Genomic DNA, 21,153 nt, shown 5'->3' with positions numbered 1-21,153 from the left:
AGTGAATTCCAGCCCTTAGCTCATTAATTCCATTGAAGAGTAAAGGAATTTAAAAGCCTTAATACTTACTTAATCTTGTCCAATACACTTACTCCATTGAAGACAAAGAGCTAGAGAGCTTTTGGATATCTTGAGCAATGCCTTCCCTAATACATAGTTTGAGTCAGGACAGGGAATTTTAAGTAGTTGGTCTTGAGTTCTTGGCTTGTTGGCAGTAAATAAGTTGAAGATTGTATATCACTGATAATCAGGTGGAAAGAGTACAAAATGGTTCTACAGTCAAAAGGATTTTAATTTTTTACCTTAATGCATTCCCTGCATTAAATTGAAAAAATTGCACTAGCTGTTAACACCCCCCCCCCCCCAAACACTTACCTGTCACCTCTCTCAATCCAGCGCTATACCTGTCTACAGCAGCACTGGTGTCTCTTTCTGCTGTCATTGGCTTCTGCTGCTGTCAGTCAAATCCTATGAGGAGGGAGTATGGGGTGTTATTGAGGTGCACTGTGTGTGTCTATAGACACACATAGCCTGGCTTGGGAGCACGCCTGCACATGTGCCCCCATATCACATTAATTGTCTTGGGGGCACAAGCAGGAGAGGAGAAGTGGACACAGACTCCAGAGGAGGAGGTAAGGGGTTGCACTGTGCAAAATCCTTAGAGCAAGTAACAAAAACTTATTTGTTTTATTTTAGAGAAAAATACAAGACTTTAAAGGGGTTGTAAAGGTTTGTTTTTTATTTTCTAAATAGGTTCCTTTAAGCTAGTGTATTGTTGGTTCACTAACCTTTTCCTTCGATTTCCATTCTAAATGTTTTTTTCTTTGTTTTCTTTGTCTGAATTTCTCACTTCCTGTTCCTCCTCAGCATGGCTGGACTGGGACAAAAATGTGGCCCTGGACTTCATCCTGACCGGCCCAGGGCACAACACATTAGGGTACAGTGCACATCAGGGCATGGTACAGAGCTCAGCACATCAGGGCACAGCACATCAGGGTACAGGGCACAGCACATCAGCGCACATGTATAAGGCACATAGCACATTAGGGCATGGGGCACATAGCACATCAGGGCATGGGGCACATAGCACATCAGGGCATGGGGCACACAGCACGGGGCACAGGACACAGGGCACAGAGCACATCAGGGCACATAGCACACCAGGATATAGGACATAGGGCACAGGGCATATCAGGACATAGGGCACATCAGGGCACATAGTACATCAGGGCACATCAGCACACAAGCACAGGGCGCACATCAGGGCACATTGTTTACCAGCCAGCATGCAGAGTAGCGCAGGCAGGAAGCGTGTGTAATAAGTTCAGTGTCTCATTCATATGTCTCGCTGCGGCTGCTCCCTGTCCCCCGGCGGCCCCTCCTCTCTTCTCGTTTCTCCCAGATGATGTCACAAGCAAATGGGGATGGACGAAAAGAGAGGAGGGGCTGCCGGGGGGCGGGGAGCAGCCGCAGCGAGACATATGATGAGACACTGAACTCATTCCACACGCTTCCTGCCTGCGCTACTCTGCATGCTGGCTAAGTGGCTAAATCTCGATCTACCCGTCAAGCGCCAGCTGTCGGCGATAGGTGGGTAGATCGCCGCGGACCTACGACCGGCCCACTGAGCCATCGGCCCACCGGGAATCTCCGGTAGTCCCGATGGCCAGTCCATCCCTGCTCTAGCTTAAAGCTTAAAGGAACCTATTTAGAAAATAAAAAACAAATCTTTACAACCCCTTTAATATCACTTTAACTCATGAAAAAAACATTTTACATATGGTTACAAAATCCTTAGTCAATATAATGGCAAGGGCATATGTATTGAGGTTGATTTATTATAGACAAATAAGCTAACAATGTAATGAAGTACAAGGATTTTTTTTGGTTTGCTTGTTTGCTCGCAAAATTGGATTAAAGAAGTCAGCAGAGCTTTAACATATTCATAAAACTGCATTAAAATTCCCTTGCACATTGCAATTTCCCATTCAAAGTAAACATACCAGTAACACCAGTATTTTTTTTTTTTTCATTTGACATTAATCTGACCCTCCATGATTTCGATTTCACAATTGGTCTAGTAACCCAACAGTTGCATGTCACAAAATTAAATGTCACAGTGAATATTATATAGAGAGACCTAACAAATTGCATGTGGAGACTTAGCCCATGGGGGGTTATTTATTAAAGCTGGAGAGTGGAAAATCTGGTGCAACTCTAAATAGAATCCAATCAGCATCCATTTTTTTTTGTCAAAACTTAATTGAACAAGCTGAGGTTAGAAGATGATATCATGAACTGCTGTGCCAGATTCTGAGTGCTCCAGTTTTAGTAAATCTACCCCACTGGTTGTGTACCACTGATACATAGCCTGTTGGGTATGTCTACTGTTGTAGAATCACTTAAACTGTCAAGAATGCAGGGAACTTTTGAAACTAGAAATTAAATGCATTGTTTACATTATTAAAATGTGCTGTTTGTACACCTATGGATGATTATTTTTTGCCTCTTCAGGAATTTGAAGTGGGAACAGGTCTATTTGCTTTTAATACTCTGTAACAAAAGTGGACTTTAATGTACTATATGGTGTTCATTACTGATTTATACAGTGTTATTACCTAAGATACCAATAGGTATCAGATGGCATACATTTCGCTGTAACTCATTGCCAAACTTGGCCACATACCACTGTACAAACATGCACATTCATATCTCTGAGCGTGCATGACTGTGCACTCAGGAAACGCCCCCATAACTACTGTTAACTAAGTGGAACAACAGCCGACTGGCAATACTACTCAAACTAGAGAGAGGCTTATCAGAACTTTTAACAAGGGGTTTATGCTGAAGTTTAAAGTCATCCATAGACATCTAGATTGTCACCCAGTCCTGATAAATTCAGTAGGACCAGTCAAAAGTCACTTCATTTCAAAAGTTAAAAAACAAATTAAAGTGTATCACATATTCTCTGTTCGATGCGTTCTTAAATTAAGTGGATTGATATAAAACAATGGTATTTGTGTATAATTGTATACTATTCTAAAAAGAAAACGTTAGTAATTTTTTTTTCAGAAAGTGAAAAAATCAGCATTGAAATTAACACTTTCTCCTACTAGAATTTATTTTATGTAGAGTTTGGAGCATGTGTTTTAGGGGTGGTTCCCCCTAAAAAAATATTCTAACAATTCATTCGAAAGACTGCTTACACTGCGGGTAGGCTGGCTTTTTTTTTTTTTTTTTCGTACATACCTCGATATCGCCGTTTCATCCCTCGGCTTCTGGGTATGAGTCTTGCCGGACCTAGTTGATTGACGTTCCTCCGACCGGCGCATACTGCGCGTCACGACTTTCCGACAGAAGCCGGACGTCATTGCGCAGGCGCCTGTATAGAGTCGGCTCTATACGGTGCCTGCGCAGCGACGTTCGGCTTCTTTCGGAAAGTCGTGACGTCAAGTATGCGTCGGTCGGAGGAACGTCAATCAACTAGGAACGCCCAGCCCCACAAGACTCATACCCGGAAGCCGAGGGATGAAACGGCGATATCGAGGTATGTACGAAAAAAAAAGACAGCCTACCCGCAGTATAAGCAGTCTTATTGAATGTATTGTTAGAATTTTTTTTTTAGGGGGAACCACCCCTTTAATTTCATAACAGACAGAATGAGACTATTTGATGTTTTCACACAGGTTATTCAGTAATTTCATTCACATACCAAATACTATCTTGGTCCAGTTGTCTGTTTGGCTAGGTTATTTGGATACCAAATCTTACTGGCAATTATATATTTAGGCTAGACTTTGCTAGGATTGTGCATAATCCTTGCGAACCAAAACTTAAATTGTGTTCATTTCTTATTACCTTCCTCAATTTGACTATCTTCCCATCATAACCTTCTGAGGTGTGGGGCCTAAATGATGCCTGTCTGCATGCTAGCTATCAGATGATGGGCATTAAAGTGTTACTAAACCCACAAAAGTAAAATTAGTCTGTATATGCAGTAAAGCATGCTGGTTATACTCACTGTGAAACCTAAGGGGTTAATCCTCTGCATTGTGTATAAAGGGAGTTTGATCCTGTCTTCTTTGATCCTCCTCTTTTTTACTGACTCCATTCTATCTTCTGATAGAACAGAACATTAGGGGACAAACTACACATGCTCAGTATAGTGTGTATTGGTAGAGAGTTTTTTTTTTTTTAGGGGGGGGGGGAATGCACGTGATCAGCACAGGGCCCATCAGCACTGTCCAGACAGAGGGTCAGGGGCAGTGGTATATTTTGTTTTTGTTGCTGCCCTAGGCAAAACTAAAATTGGGCACCCCATCTAAACTGACCCCACCCCTTTCTATTTAAGATACACCCCTTCCTCTTTAGGCTCCACCCCCTCATATTGGAGCTCCAATTCAGGAGTTGGCCAGAGACTGCAGACATACTACAGGAGTTGGTCAGAGACTGCAGATATGATACAAGAAATGGTTATAGAGTGTGGACATGATACAAGAGATGGTTAGAGACTGCAGACATGATACACGAGATGTTTAGAGACTGCAGCCATGATCAGAGGCTGCGGACATGATACAAGAGCTGATCAGAGACTGGACATGATACAAGAGATGGTTAGAAACTGAGGACAAGATACAGGAGTTGGTCAGAGATTGTGGTCATGATAAAAGAGATGTTTAGAGACTGCAGACATGATACAGAGGATGATCAGAGACTGCGGACAAGATACAGGAATTGGTCAGAGATTGTGGACATGATAATAGAGATGTTTAGAGACTGCAGACATGATACAGGAGATGATCAGAGGCTGCAGACATTATACAGGAGATGGTCAGAGACTGCGGACATGATACAGGAGATACTCAGAGACTGTAAACATGATACAGGAGATGGTCAGAGACTGCAGACATGATACAAGAATTTGTCAGAGACTGTGGACATGATACAAGAGATGGTCAGAGACTTCTGACATAGTACAGGAAATAGTTAGAGACTGCGAACATATTCAGAGACTGAAAAACATGACAGATAAGCTACAGAATCTTCTGTAACAGGATTTCCATCCTTCGTCTTATAATACATTTACCAGTTACAATTACATCCCTGTGACTGTGCCCCCAAACCAAGCCCAGCCAAGACCGGTTCTCTGCTCGAGCCCAACCGAGAGGAGAATGCCCCCCTGCCCAAGCACAGCTCAGCTGAGTTGAGCTGAGTTTGCCCATCTGCTCAGGCGCCAGTCCCTCCCCTCCCTGGCCAAGGAGGGGGGCTTTTTTCACGTGGGTTTTTTTTTTCACCCCCGCAAAGTGCCCTAGGCCTGTTCCTTGTCGGCCTTGGCCAAGACACAGTGCTGGTCAGGGGGAAATGAAAACTCCTCCTACAAGCTTTAACCATACACTGACAGAAGTCACAAGACTGCTCTAACTGCTTATGAGAAAAGGTATTTAGCAGTTTATATTTACTAAAATAATTGCATTTCCATATTCTGTGCACTGTGGGAGACCAGATATAGTGAATGCAGGGTCCTGGGTTTAGTAATACTTTAAGCTAAACTTCTCCTTTGCTTGTTTAGGGTAAATCAACTGGTTCACTTTTCTGCCACTTTACTTAACTGTATATACTCACCTGTACTTCACTTCCCTGTCACTCCATTCAGTTGTTAGAATTGAAGTAAGTCCTGTATAGGGTTTAAGTCAATACTGCCAGAGCTTACTCAGAGTTAAGGAGTTCCCCTCCCCCCACAAAGCGCCAGAACTTACACTTAGAGAGAGGCAAATGCTTCTATATGCCTGGAAGTATAGTTAGCTTCTGTGGTTCTAGTGGTTGAATGGGATCAAAGGAACGTTGAGTGTGTGCTGTTCGGGAGGAGGCATTAAATCAAACCTGTTGATTTGCTCAGCATGGGCAAATCAACTTGAGTTTCTCTCAAGTTTGCTTTAAAGTACTGCTTTCATGATATTATAAAGTTATTGAAAATGCTGATAAATATATGTTTGCCATTTAAAGGCATTTATAAACTTTTGACAGTGGGGGATAAGTACTAGAACGGGAGAGTACAAAATCTGGTGCAGCTCTGCATAGAAACCAATAAGCTTCCAGGTTTTGTTGCCAAAACTTAATTGAACAAGTTGAAATTAGAAGCTGATTGGCTACCATGCACAGTTGCATCGGATTCTGAGTGCTCCAGTTTTGACCTGCGGGCTGCAGTGTTTTCTTAAGACAGTATCTACATTCAGGATTCTGGTTTGATTTGAAGTTTGGGACACTTTACAGCATATGTACAATACAGTCAGAGATCCTCTTTAAAACTATCTCTTTCCAGCTATATCCTGCGGCAGGTTGGCTCCTCTGGGCGAGCCATTGTAGCTGTACATCGGCCCTTTAAGATACTGTAGGAGGCACGCACATCCGCCCGAAGAGAGCCAGTGCAAATGTCCGGCGAGGGGGATGACCATCGGTCACCTGCGATCGATTGTATAAACACACAAATCTTTCAGGGGAGAGGCGACAGATCGTGTGTTCATACGTGTGTTTCACCTCGTCGTTTTTCACGTCGTGAAAAACGGTCATGTGTAGGCTTTAATGACGGGGGAAAAATGCGCATGCTTAGAAGCAGGTTATGAGAAGGGAAATTTGCATAATCAGCCCAAAGGGTGTCGCCAATCGAATGGAACTCTCCTTTATAGTGCCGTTGTACGTGTTGTACGTCGCTGCGCTTTGCTCAAGCATTTTTTTCATGATCGTGTGTATGCAAGGCAAGCTTGACAAGAATCACGTTGAGAAAAATTTAGTTTTTTCCATGACATTAAAAACGGTTGTGTGTACGCGTCATAACAGTTAGTAGCAGCATTGTTAGCCTACCATTTCAGTTGGCCATTGGGCTGCTTATCTGAAAGACCCAATAGTCAGCCATGACATTACCTGGAGATTCTTCCAGTAACAGCACTTCATGTTGCAGACTGAAAACACTAGGCTCACAATTAGTTAATTAGTTGTCGGCCTGCCATATTCAATACTTCAGTTGGTCATTGGGCTGCTAGCAGGTCTATCAGATAGTAAGCCTAGCTGCCAAATGAAGGAGCACACATGACAGACTGTCATGGCTGCTACTAATTGTGAGGCAAAGGGGTTGATTTGCTAAAACTGGTGCACTAATTTACTGGTGCAGCTGTGCATGGTAGCCAATCAGCTTCTAACTTCAGCTTGTTCATTAGGGCCCCTTTCACATTGAGGCGTTTTTCATGCGGTACAGCGCTAAAAATAGCGCTGCTATACCGCATGAAAAATCATGCCCTGCAGGCTTCAATGTGAAAGCCCGAAGGCTTTCACACTGAAGCGGTGCGGTAGCAGGAACGCTCCAAAAGTCCTGCTAGCCGCATCTTTACTGCGGTATAGGAGCGGTGTGTTCACCGCTCCTATACCGCACCTTCCCATTGAAATCAATGGGAAACCGCGGTAATACCGCCCGCAGCGCGGGGGTTAAAACCTCACCGCTAGCACCCGAATATCGCAGTAAATACGACGGTATAGCGGCGCTACAAATAGCGCGGCTATACCGTCATCGCGGCTCCACGCCTCAATGTGAAAGCGGTCTTAAGCTTTGACAAAAAAAATGGAAACTGATTGGTTTCTGCACCAGATTTTGCACTCTCCAGCTTTAGTAGATTAACCCCAAAGGCTTAGCATTGTTAGTCTGCCTCTCTGCTTTATGATCGTCAGACATTGAGTCCGCAGTAATTTCTGCTGGGTTCCTGCTGTGTGTGATCACAGCGAGAGCAAGCTGCCGGCGGCATGCTACCCGAAAAAACTGGATCATATATATATACTGTAAGTGATCAAGTGCACAGGTGTTGCCCTGTAGCAGTAAAACTGCTATAAGGTGGACCTGATGTAGTTAAAAATGTGTTTTTGCTACTATTACATTCACTGTCCTTAGAAAAGCAATGTTCTATCACTTTCTTTTATGTGTCACCCGGTAAATCTAGAAAAAAGTTTTAGCTGAAGGAGAGCTTTAAAGCACAGGAAAATATATATATATATATTTTTCTTTTCAAGCAAATTGAAGGTTGAGCTCATTCTGGGATAAAAGGTATTGTGAGCTGGTTGGACAGTGTTTGTGATTGCATGTCTGCTTATCTATGACCAGGTTTAGACATTGTAGTGATCATTAAAGATCTAAAAGTAAGCTGCACAACTCCTCTGCTAACTGTGCTAAAGGGTGCCCTGTGTCTTTCACAAATCTATCAATGCCCATAATGGATTTGGTGTTGGCTGATGGGTATTGTGATTTACAGCTAAAAGACATATTCTCCACAGTCTTCAAATTGGACTCAAGCTAGTCTATAAAGTAGATAGGATATAAACCAATATGTCCTAAATCTCAAGCTTTGCTATATCCATTCTAACTACAATAATCCCTCTACAAATGGGGAAATGTAGTTTTAGTTATTTGTAGTTTAGTTATTTTTGTTTGTTCTCTTCCTTTTTTATATGAAACAAGGCCCACTGTAATAACATTTGTGGTAATAAATACCTGTGTAGTGACAACATTTCTTAGCAGCATTAAATTCAATGAATGATCATACAGGCACGGCATAATTGACAAATAAAGCAACCTGTTCTTATTTTACCAGGAACACTTATAATGTGACAAGCACAGTCTTATCCAGCTGTTTTCTTGTGTGCTTAGAAAATCATTCAGTTGTACTAATTTACAGGGAAATTTTCTGCAAACTAAATCCACTCTTCATTATCTGTAGAAGTAAGCTAATCTCAACCATCAATGTATAGATCCAGTGCAGCATTAAATCAGTTGGGTCCCACACGGAATGTACTAAAGTACCTATAAGTGCTTTGTACATAGCAACTGAATTAGCTGCATCTGTACTAGCAGATGATACATTACTGTATTTTCTCTAGAGTTATTAAAAGGAAAGTCAGTGCTAGATAATCATGAGTTTTTTTAAATACGGCATATGCAAGAAATACAGCCTTGATGTCCAGATTTTTTTGGCATTGCTTTAATATACTCGCCAACTCTAAACCCTTCTGTAAACAGATTCTGTTTGGTAGCAACCTGGTGACTAGAAATTAGACACGTGTGGTTCGTTTTGTTACGAAAATAAATTTGGACACTTTTTTGTTATTCAGAAACTCAGATGCATCTGAATTTTCTATTTACAATAGTAATGAATTTAAATGAATCTGAAAAAAAATAAACAAAATTCGGATGAAATTCAAATGCAAATCGAATTTGAAAAAAAAAATATATAATTTGAAATCGTATTTCAAAACAAGAAAGAATAAACTAGAATAGAAATTAAAGGAATATAATAGAATAGAGTAAAACAGAACAGAATATAACAGAAAAAAAATAGAACATGATAGATTAGAAAATAATTGAGTAAAACAGAATTGAATAGAAAAAAAATACAATAAAATAGAATAGAAATTAAAGGAAAATAAAAGAAAATAAAAGAATATAATAAAAAAAAGAATATAATAGAATATTAAAAAACAATATAATAGAAAATAATAAAATGAAAAGAATATAACAGAATAGATTAGAATATAACAGAAAATAATAGAATATAATAGAAAATAAAATAATAGAATAGAAAAGAATACAATAGAAAATAATAGAATTTCACAAACTACGCTGCGGTGACTTGAATAGTAATCAACAAAGGCACTGTGAATATTTAAAAAATAAATAAAACAATTCCAATATAGTCATGCAACTATATACATGGCCCATTTACCATCAAAAACATATATACCACTGGAAATCCTGAGTGCTGAAATGGCACATTAACAATCAGGTAAGTGTATACAGTACCTGGCAGGGGCACGTTGTTGATTTTTATGTGAATTCATAAATAAACTACCTACTCGATGATGAGTCCCTCTCTGTGATCTCTTGATACATGCTATTATGGTGCTTAAATTAAACATACAGTATATGTGCATTGAACAAGGGCTATCGGACCTGACTGAAATAACGATCCAATATTCAAACTGTTATGAATTTAAATTGGTTTGAATTTAAAAACAAAATTGAAATGTGTACATCATATTCCTGCAGATAAAAAGAATTATGGTCATTCTTCCTTTCTAAAAGTGTTGTCCCTGGGTCAGGTGTGCTACTAGTGCCCCATTGACATCTGTCATAGTATACATGTGCAACCAAACAGCTTTCACAGGAATGTGATGGCATATTCATAGTCATGTCATACTCATAGTCATGTCATAGGCAGCTGGGTCAGGTGTACAACTAGTGTCCCATCAACATCTTTCTCAGTGTACCAGTGCACACCGAAACATCTGTCAAAGTGTAAAAACACCTGTAATACTAGTGGCTCATCAACATCTGATGTGAAAGCTGAAAACTTTCTTATTTATGAAAATAAAAAAATTTGGTCACATTTTTTTCAAATATGATTTTTTTTTTAATCTAACAAAACAAAACGAGTTAAATAACAAATCAAAAGGAAACAAAACATTTTTTTTAGTTTTGCACATGTCTTCAAGGAACATCTAATCCTGGGCTTTTTGCACCTTCAGGTCAGGAATTCTGAATTCACCTATAAAAAACCCTTTGGAAGTTTATTTATTACAAGTACTTATATAGTGCTGTCAATTTATACAGCACTTTAGATGTACTGTAGATTGTACATTTGTATCAGTCCCTGCCCTCAAGGAGCTTACAATATAAGGTCCCCAACTCACATTCATACATACATATACTAGGGCCAATTTAGACAGGAGCCAATTAAAGCGTTTATTACCCCGCAAAAAAAGATCATGTTCCCTTAAAGCAGGTTATACAGCACAGTGCTTCTGTCATTTGGCCCCCTGTATCACCTGAAATACCTGGCTGATCCTATCTGGTTCGGCACTCCCCTCTGTAAAATGACCAGGGTTTATAATGGCTGCTGAGCCCTGACACCATGGTCGGTGTACTTGCTTCTGTCATCCGCAGCCCTGCTCTGTCCTCTGTCCTCCTCTCCCCCCTTCCTCCCTGCTCTGTTCTTCTCCCCCCTCCCCTCCCTGCCTGTCAGCTCTGTGTCAGGGCCCTACTGCTGAAATAACTGTTATTTTCAGGCACTCACCTGTCTTCCAGAATGCAGCATCTCCAGTGCATGTGTTTTATAAAAAAATTGCCATTCTATACTGTATTTCCTTTGCGCACATGACCGACTGCCTCTCTCCCCTTTCCTCTCCTCCTCCCGACTAACGCCAGCAAGGGATTCTCTGCCCTTCCCCCTATACCTGTCAGATCAGGAGAGAGAGAGCAGCGGATGGTCACATGAGAGATTAGCGGCGCTAAGAAATACAGTATAGAACTGCATTTTTTTATCAGGGTCTAGTCTGGAGGTGAGCATAAACTGTTCACGGGAGGTCAGTTATAGAAGATATTGGTTCATGGATATATCAGTACACATAGATAATTTGATAGTACGCTTGGATAATTTGATAGAAGATTGTATCATTATTTTGGACTTTATGCATTAATATTACTGGTGACCAGGTATAGAAGATATTGGTGTACAGAGATATCGGCACACATGGATAATTTGGTGGCACACATGGAAAATTTGGTGAAAGATTCATCATTATTTTGGACTTTGTTTTGGACTATATTATTTTTTTTTTTTTATAGTGAAGGTTTGTGGGTTGCACAACATCTTTTGTTGCATTATTCCTTTTGATTTACTTGGTCTTTGACTGGAGGTATAGAAGGAAAGTATAATGAAAAAGTGATACTACAGCACTATTGTGGTGAATACAAAGGAAACAACAACAACAAGGATAACCAAATAATTAAAGCTGCATACATAAAAATAGTGTACTAAACTAATAAAAATGTGAAATGATGTAATGATGCGCTAAAATCCACCCTATATGCTGTACAGTGATAAAAAAGTGAATAATATGAACCTAAATAGGTATTAAATAAACTGTGACAATCTTATTGTTTATTTTGTCATATTTTGTATGTCGTTTTTTTTGTCCTTGATGTTATGGACAGACTGTTTTTTAAATGTTTTTTGCCAAGCTATGATGTCCAATGACCCCTTTGTTTTTCCTCAAAAACAAGCGTGCTGCAGATATAAACTCAGTCACTTGTATCACATGGCTACCCATGATTAAGTCACGTGACGTGTGACGTAGCTTGTAGGGGGAGGACCCGAGTGCCCCGATCGAAGGTGTCGTACACCGCATGAGGAGATTGCTACACTGAGCGAGGCCGCACGTCTGTTTTGTCCAGAGGATTCGTGAGTGCGATCGTATCGCTGTTGTGATTTTTTCTCTATTTGGCGCTTCATATTGTGCAATGAGGTCTTGTTTTGTCGTTTATTTCTTCCATATGAGCCATTGTTTTGGTTAAGGAAGTGTACAGCATATAGGGTGGATTTTAGCGCATCATTACATCACATCACATAGAAGGAAAGTAGAAGGAAAGTAGTCCAGGTGTCATTTATGCCTCGTATAGACGGAGGCTACACACGGTCGGACTTTCCAAGAAAAAAGCCTGTCTGACTTTTTTTACCGGAAAGTCCGGCCGTGTGTACGAGGCATTACAGTTTATGTCGGTTGGCTTTTTATAGTACTAAGTAAAACAAAAATAAATAATAATTAGGTGTATTCCCAAAATGTATTACATCAGCAGAAAAACTATTTGCTTCATCATAATAATCCCAAGTACCCTGCACTCTTAAAGCATTGACAATTGTGTTTCTTCCAAACACTTAGTGCAGTCTACAGTACATATTTAACTCTGCATTGTAAAATGAAACCAATAGTTAATCTAGTCCAGCACTTTCCATTCATACCTTCCTAAACTATAAAGGCATCTCTCACATCTCCTATCAAATAACATTTTACCATGCCCATTATTTACCATTTCCAATTATCTAATCTTTACTAGCCAGCCAAGTCCTCTCTAAAGTGAACATACTTTAGTCACATCATTCAAGTTTTAACTTTACTAATGAACCCACTTTCATCACTTCTAGGGTTAAATTCAACTTCTACTAAAAGTTCTACTTCTCCCTAAGGATCAGCAGAGTGATCGTGGCCCAACCGAGCAAAGTGTAGTCGAAGTGAAAGGGCATTTTGCCCAAAGTAAAGTCTCACATTTTCTAATCTACAGTATATTTCTCCTCTACAAGATCATCAATAATCTTGCTACCTACCTTACATACCAGGTCACTGTTGATACAATGAAATGGGCTGTAGGATTTGTACATGGTTTCATTCTATCATCCCATTATTACATGATGTCTTCTCCCAGCTTGTACCTTTACCGTAAAATACATTCCCTCACTATATCACGCTGTCTGCTAGCAGTGAACAATCCAGCTGAACCCTAAAAGCACACCCCTTTATGGAAATATATTAATAATAGTTGCTCAAATATTAATTCAGCCACTGTGTACGCTCTTCATTTTACTCCCCCTACTTTTTCTGACTACCGTATTTAATTTGTTATATTCTTTCATACACCTTCTGGCTTACTAGTCAAATTTTCACTCCTGATTAACTAAATAGTCTGATGTATTGATGTGTTCACAGTTAGTATTGTCCTCACATCCCCTCAACCACCAAGTATATGCAAGGCTTCCATGATGGTTTGAATATGGTTGGTTTTTATAGACAAATCACTCCAAATTCTGGAAAGAACGTGTTAATAAATAAGGACCTCAGTTATTATTTCTTATTGACCTATTGTATAAGATCCATATCCCTAGGCTTCCAAAAATGTGCTAATCACTGTGCTCATTTACCATATAAAGTAACTACCGTACATAGAATAAATTCATTTTATATTCCTTATGTGGCATTCCCTATTTCCTTCTGAGTTTTTATATCCCTCACAACTTTAATAATGTTATTACTATTGTATATATGGGCATTGTATACCTGAATGTAAAGTGCTACAGAATACATTTTTGTTTTACAGAAACATTATTATGGTCATTTTGCAATGCAGGCTGTAACATTTTTATAACCCAGCTTGAAAACTATATAATGATATAGCAATGGCTGTGGATCAAAACTATCTAAAATATGTATACATTTATCAATGGTACTCTATCAATGACCTTGCAATAGCATATATTGTTAGATTCTAAAAACTGCATTAGATGAGCCCTGAGCAGCCAGCAAGCTCCAATTTTTTATCACAGATTTCAGCAAAGCCTTTGAGATGCTAATACTAATCTCATTGAGGAAAGCAACAGATATTCAGCAATGTGTTATTTCCATTTTTCAACTCCTACAGGGAAATCTGAAGGTTTTTCATGCGAAATGCATAAAACAAAACAGCTGGCATTCATGCCAGAGGTCGTTCCTATTCTAAACACCGGAAGAGTGTAGCAGCAGTCATAAGTTACTTGAATTTATATAGTTTATATCTAATGCATTCTTTATCAAGGAGCCAACACATTTCCTTGGATGCTGGGAAAGTCTATGATATCCTTCCTCTTCCTCAGGCAGCAAGTGACATCCCAGTTAGCAAACAGGTTACTTACAGTGGAACTTTAGTTCTGATCCCCCTGACCCCCCCTGATCATAAAACAAATTATATAATTGCAGATTCACAAAATATGGAGATCGATTATTTTTGATAATAAAGTAGGGAAACAGTACTAGATGGTAAGGGATTCACGTTTTCTATATTTTTTAAAAAAAGGGTGAATGCTTTATGTTTATATAGGATTCATCCATTGTCTAAATAAGCATGCATTGACTTAAAGTGTTGCTAGCAGTACTAGGTTTGCTTTTTTTTTTTTATCTTGCAAGATACTGATGAGTTCTTCTATTTTTGTCCATATTGTTGAGTCTGTGAGACCATTATTCTTTTGTTGGGGTGGTCCCTGAGAGCCAATGGAAAGTATACAGTATCTAGCAGCATTGATCATGAACATCACCATTGATTTGAGATAATGTTTCTTTGAAGTAGATGTATGATGAAGCAGGTATTGGGCAGGTAAAAACTCAACATTTTCTGAAGTGACATCTAAGATAATGTCGTGAATAGATTTCCAAAAACATAAAATTTTGGGGCATGACCACCATATGTTTAACATTGACCCGTCTGGTATATTGCAGTGCCAACATTTGTTTGGGATCGAGTTAAATGTATTAAGAAGAACAGGGGTCTTGTACCATCATGTGAGAATTGTAAATCTCCCTGGCAAACTTTTGCAACAGGCTGTAAAGATGTAGCTGAGGCTTTTGTCATAGCACAAGCTGGTGCATGCACGTGGTGCTGGACCCTAAGCATCAGTAAATGTAACCCCTCAAGAAATACTAGGTAATCATTTTTAAATGAACCTCTCTTTTTTCAGTTCATACCTTATGCTGACCTTGATGGATAGATGTCAGTATGGACTACTGAGTAGGGATGAGCCGAACACTCCAAATCCCCCCCGCCCCCTGTTCGATTCGCACCAAAACCTGCGAACACACCAAAATTTTGTGTGAACTTTGGAACCCCATTAAAGTCTATGGGACTCAAATGTTTGAAATCTAAAGTGCTAATTTTAAAGGCTAATATGCAAGTTATTGTCCTAAAAAGTGTTTGGGGACCTGGGTCCTGCCCCAGGGGACATGTATCAATGCAAAAAATAAAATAAAAACAGCTGCTTTATCGGTAGCAGTGAATTTAATAACGCTTAAAGTGAACCAATAAAAGTGAAATATTCCTTTAAAGGGTCACTAAAGGAAATATTTTTTTTTTTTGCTGAAATGACTGTTTACAGGGTATAGAGACATACAAGTTAACTGATTCCTTTTAAAAATGATTAAAAATAGATTAAATTCAATCATATAATGTGCCTGCAGTTTCACTTTCGTTTTTAAACTTGTTTTTATGTTTCTGTGAAGTAAAGAGACCCACAGAACAAAAACAAACAAATCCAGGGCAGTGTTTTGTTTTTAAAATGAATCTGATTGGTTCTGAGGAGTTTTAGACACACAGCTTGGACCACAGTGAAAAGCTGCCATGAGATTTTTCATAAGGAGCCAGACAAGCAGGAAGTGTGGAGATCACAGCAGAATTACAGCAACTTCAAAGCAAAAACGAACAATGAGGACATGAAACCAGTACTGCAGTAAGGTAAAGGAAGCTATTTAGCTAAAAAAAAAAATTCCTTTAGTGATCCTTTAAATTTCGTACCTAGGGGGGTATAAAGTATGCCTGTGAGATAGCGCATGTTTTCCATGCTTAAAACAGTCTCTGCACAAAGTGTCATTTCTGAAGGAAAAAAAGTCATTTAAAATCACTCGCGACTATAAAAAATTGTCGGCACCCGGCAATTCAGAGAAAATTCATTCATAAAAAAAAAAGCGTGGGGGTCCCCCCAAATTCAATTACCAGCCCCTTCAGGTCTGGTGTGGATTTTAAGGGGAACTCCACCCCAAATTAAAAAAAAAAACGGCGTGGAGTTCCCCCAAAAATCCACACCAGACCCCTTATCCGAGCACGCAACCTGTCCGGCCACAGGAAAAGAGGGGGGATGAGAGAGCGCCCCCCCTTCTGAACCGTACCAGGCCACATGTTGATGGGGACAAGGGCCTCATCCCCACAACCCTTGCCCGGTGGTTGTGGGGGTCTGCAGGCGGGGGGCTTATCAGAATCTGAAAGACCCCTTTAACAAAGAGGACCCCCAGATCCCGGCCCCCCCATGTGAATTGGTAATGGGGGACATTGTACCTCTACCAATTCACTAAGGAAGTGTAAATAATAGTAAAAAACCACACACACACCATGAAAAAGTCCTTTATTAAAAAAAAAACCCAGAGGTGGTAATCCACTCTCGGTCTCCGCTCCAACGTTGTCAGTATCCTGCGATGGGTGATCTCCTCTCTGCCGGGGTCCATCGATGAGAAGATCTCCTCATCCAGGTCCGGGATCCAGAGCGCATGCATCGCCAGCCGCCTGTCTCCACCGGAGACAGCCCGGCGAATGACGCGGCTTGAGCCAGTGACAGCTCTTATATAGGTGAGGCGGGGGCCACCCGTCACGTGACCCCTCCCTACTCTGACGCAAGGGTGCAATATCGACTCGAACTCAAAGCTCATCCCTACTAGAGTTCAAGAACAGACTGCATTTGCAAGTGGACCAAGATAGGTAATGCCCACATGATGCTGAGCCTCCATCATTGAAAATATTGACATCCAATTGATGTAAAGGGTGGGCAAGAGGCAGTAAGGAAGAAGCAGGCTCTATCTCACTTGCTGCAGCTTTTAAAGGAAACTTTGAGGCCGTGTACACACGGTCGATCCAAACCGATGAGAATGGTCCAGCCCCATCAGGACAGGCAGGGCCGATCCTAGACGGGTGCACCATGCCCCGACGCTATAAGCTGCTACAGAGAAGGGGCACCAAGCCGCCAAAGCTGTGGCATGCCACTTGGCTGCACTGGTTGCTAGAATTGGCGGCCGCCTGGTGCCTGGCATCCAGTGACATCAGTGGCCGCCCCAACATTCAGAGCGTGCCGTGGCCTCCCCAGCATTCATAGTGTGCCGCCAATGTGGCTGGAAAACTAGATCGGCTCCATCCCCTTCCCCTGCCATCTTCTGACTCAGACAACGTATCACGCCACAGGTCACCATCTTCATTGTTGGGGCACCAATGCATTTCTTTGCCCGGGGGCCCATGATGCTAAAAAGATGGCACTGATGCCATATGCCTGTAAGCAGCCATAATTATGTGCCAAAATTAGCCTTTTTTACACTTTGTTATTCTGCCAGCAGCTGGCAGAAAGATCCAGCATGGATAGGAGTATTTCATTATATCCTTGTGCATATAACATAATACTATAGATATTGGAATGCTTATTGAGATATGTATGCACAATATATGAGCCTGTGTCTTTCAGTCAATTTTCATCACAGTTTTCAGTATCAGTGCTAAGCCTGTGCATAAGATGTACCAGGGGGCCTCAAAAGACACAAATGTGCCAAATATGCAGCAGATGAAGATACTGCCTGGCTCAGCTGAGATTAATAAATAACCAAAAGCAAGGGTCAACAGTCATGTCTGGTAATGAACACAGGAATAAATGCAATTTGGAATGGTACAACATCTGCAAGATCTGTTATGCTGCTGGTAGGTTTTTTAGCTTTTCCTTTTAATATACTGTGATGATCCGTCCACTGCTGTGAATCGCCCTGCTGTTTTTTATTAGTAGACTTTATTTTTTATTTATTTTTTCAAATCTCATGCTGAGGCATTGCTTTTCCCTTTCAAAAACAACAAGTTTACATAGCTGTGATTTCACCTGCCCCACAGTCATCTATCTATCTTCAAAATGCAGTCCTTTTAATTAAGACCTAATAGATATTTAGGAAAAAATGTGCAAACAAAGCAGCCTACGGTAGAAGGTATGTTTCGTTTTCTATCACTTTTTCTTTTTACTTAAAGGAACACTAAAAGCAGAATAAAAAATAAATAAAAATAACAAACATGTTATACTTACCTCCACTGTGCAGCTCGTTTTGCACAGAGCTTTCCACCTTCATGCGAGCTCGCATGGTGGAAAGCTTTTGCGAGCGCGCTCCCGTGATACAGCGGCAGGCAGAGCCGCCGACTGTATCACTCGGCCCCGCCCCCCGGCGCACTGTGTCATCCGCTGTGATTGACAGCAGCGCCAGCCAATGGCTGCACTGCTATCAATCCGTCCAGCCTAGCCAATCAACGGCCAGGCTGGAAACTGAAGAGGATCACGTGGACCCGTGCGGGACTTTCGAGGGGTCAGGTAAGTAAAACAGGGGTTCGGGGGGGCGGTACCGTCGGATGTTTTTTCACCTTGATGCATAGGATGCATTAAGGTGAAAAAACATTTACCTTTACAACCCCTTTAAAGGAATTGTAAAGGTACAATTTTTTTTCCCTAAATAGCTTCCTTTACCTTAGTGCAGTCTTCCTTCACTTACCTCATCCTTCTATTTTGCTTTTAAATGTCCTTATTTCTTCTGAGAAATCCTCACTTCCTGTTCTTCTGTCTGTAACTCTACGTTGCAGATAGAGAAAGGAGCTGTGTGTTAGTGGACGTCCTGACTCTCCTGTTGTCCAAAGGAGGGGGCAATCACGACACTCCACACCAGGGAGAAAGCCTTGCATTACTGTGTGGAGTTTAAGACAGAAGAACAGGAAGTGAGTATTTCTCAGAAGAAATAAGGACATTTAAAAGCAAAATGGAAGGATGAAATAAGTAAAGGAGGACTGCACTAAGGTAAAGGAAGCTTTTTAGGATTATTTTTTTTACCTTTACAACCCCTTTAAAGCTGTGGTAGACTACGTTGAAATCAATTCAGTATATGAGAGTTGTTTTATATATCAAAACATGTGCAATTTTGTTCAGAAGCTACTGCTGTGATCTACTCCAGATAGCAGAGCCAGGTCTTCAACCTCCCCTTCGACACTGATTGGTCAGATGGACTGACATACTGTACAGTGAAGGAGCAGCAGCACACAGAAGAGGTCATCTTAATAAAGTGCGGTCTTACCCCAAAGGGTCCCGACGTGCACTCCAAAGCGCAAACACGTGGTGCTGATCATTCACTATGTTTATTCAGAAAGGGAGGGGGTTGGTAAATTACATATTTACAAGCCCCTTCCCTCACTCATACTAAAACATCCCCCTCTGAGTGTGCCTGCCAGTGGGAGAGAAGCTGGCAGCTCTGTGGGGTGGGGAGGGGGGGGTGAGAGGAGCCAGGGCAGTAGGAGGAATCTGCGCTGCACAGGGTGATTAAGGCGTGCCGGGGCACACCTGGCACACCCTATGCTCACACCTGTAAACAGGCTGGTATAAAAAATGTCAACTAATTAAGTTAGATGCATTTAAAAACCCAATTATTTGTTTAAAACAAGCTCATAACTACAATAGTTGATTTTTTTTTTCTGTCTACCTATCTATTTTGTATTATCATGTCATCCACACACTACAATGATGCAGCTATCTCTGAACAGCCAGGGGGGCGGCAGAAGCAAACTGATTACAGTGTTCAACAACTACTTATTTCAGTGTAACATGTTGGAAAATTATCAGCTATAATGTGTCTCTCAGTGGAGTTCCTATGACACTTGCTAGGTAACTGATTTTGACTTTGTACACAAGAATTATAGTTACAAATGTTGCTATTTGCAGAACTAGAGATGTAGCCTGCACTTTTTCTCTCCAGCTGTCAGTAAAGTAGGGCTCTTATTTATCTATGACCCTAATTGTTTCTGAAGCAATACGCGAGTCATTAAATAGGAATTGCCATTTTAATGCCCATAGTGATAAGATATTAGTCTTTTTAACCACATATCTTTGCATTTAAAGGGGTTGTAAAGGTTTTTTTTTTTTTTTCTAAATAGGTTCCTTTAACCACTTCATTACTGGACACTTAAACCCCCTTCGTGCCCAGACCAATGTTCAGCTTTCAGCGCTGATGCATTTTGAATGACAATTGCGCGGTCATGCAACACTGTACCCAAATTATATTATATATTATTATATTTGATCATCTCTGCGATTTTTATTTTTTGCGCTATAAACAAACAAAAAAACACAATATTTTTTACTTTTTGTTATAATAATATCCCAATTTAAAAAAAAAAAAAAAAAAAATTTCCCTCGGTTTAGGCCGATACGTATTCTTCTACATATTTTTGTTAAAAAATATTGCAATAAGCGTATATTGATTGGTTTGCGCAAAAGTTATAGCGCCTACAAAATAGGGGATAGATTTTTTTTACTAGTAATGGTGGCGATCTGCGATTTTTTTGTCAGGCCTGCGATATTGCGGCGGACGTATGGGACACTTTTGTCACAATTTTGGGACCATTTACATTTATACAGCGACCAGTGCTATAAAAATGCACTAATTACTGTATAAATGTGACTGGCAGTGAAGGGGTTAACACTAGGGGGTGAAGAAAGGGTTAAATGTGTATCCTGGGTGTGTTCTAACTGTGTGCGGGGAGGGCACTGACTGGGGGAGGTGACCGATGCTGTGTCCCTATGTACAAGGGACACAGATCGGTCTCCTCTCTCCCTGACAGGACGTGGAGCTCCACGTCCCTGCTGTCACTGCCAATCGCGGGTACCTGGCAGACATCACAGCCGCCAGGCACGCGCATCGGCTTCCCAGCGATGC

At 40.7% G+C, this 21,153-nt stretch overlaps 1 protein-coding gene across 4 annotated transcripts in view; it reads left to right on the top strand.

Annotated features, from left to right (window-relative positions):
• Positions 1 to 21,153, top strand: part of HRH2 (histamine receptor H2) — a 166,085-nt gene that overhangs the window by 8,256 nt on the left and 136,676 nt on the right. The window contains exon 1 of one of the 4 annotated variants that reach the window (XM_040344475.1): positions 18,046 to 18,118. The exons of the other annotated variants lie outside the window; for them this stretch is intronic. The gene's annotated coding sequence lies outside the window, so the exon portion shown is untranslated. Of the gene's footprint in view, positions 1 to 18,045; positions 18,119 to 21,153 lie in introns of those variants that run through there. 4 annotated transcript variants of the gene reach the window in all.

This window comes from Rana temporaria, chromosome 3 (genome assembly GCF_905171775.1).
Source record: "Rana temporaria chromosome 3, aRanTem1.1, whole genome shotgun sequence".
Classification (NCBI taxonomy): domain Eukaryota; kingdom Metazoa; phylum Chordata; class Amphibia; order Anura; family Ranidae; genus Rana; species Rana temporaria.
Note: the sequence above shows the minus strand (reverse complement) of the source record. Positions and strands in the feature narration are given on the sequence as shown.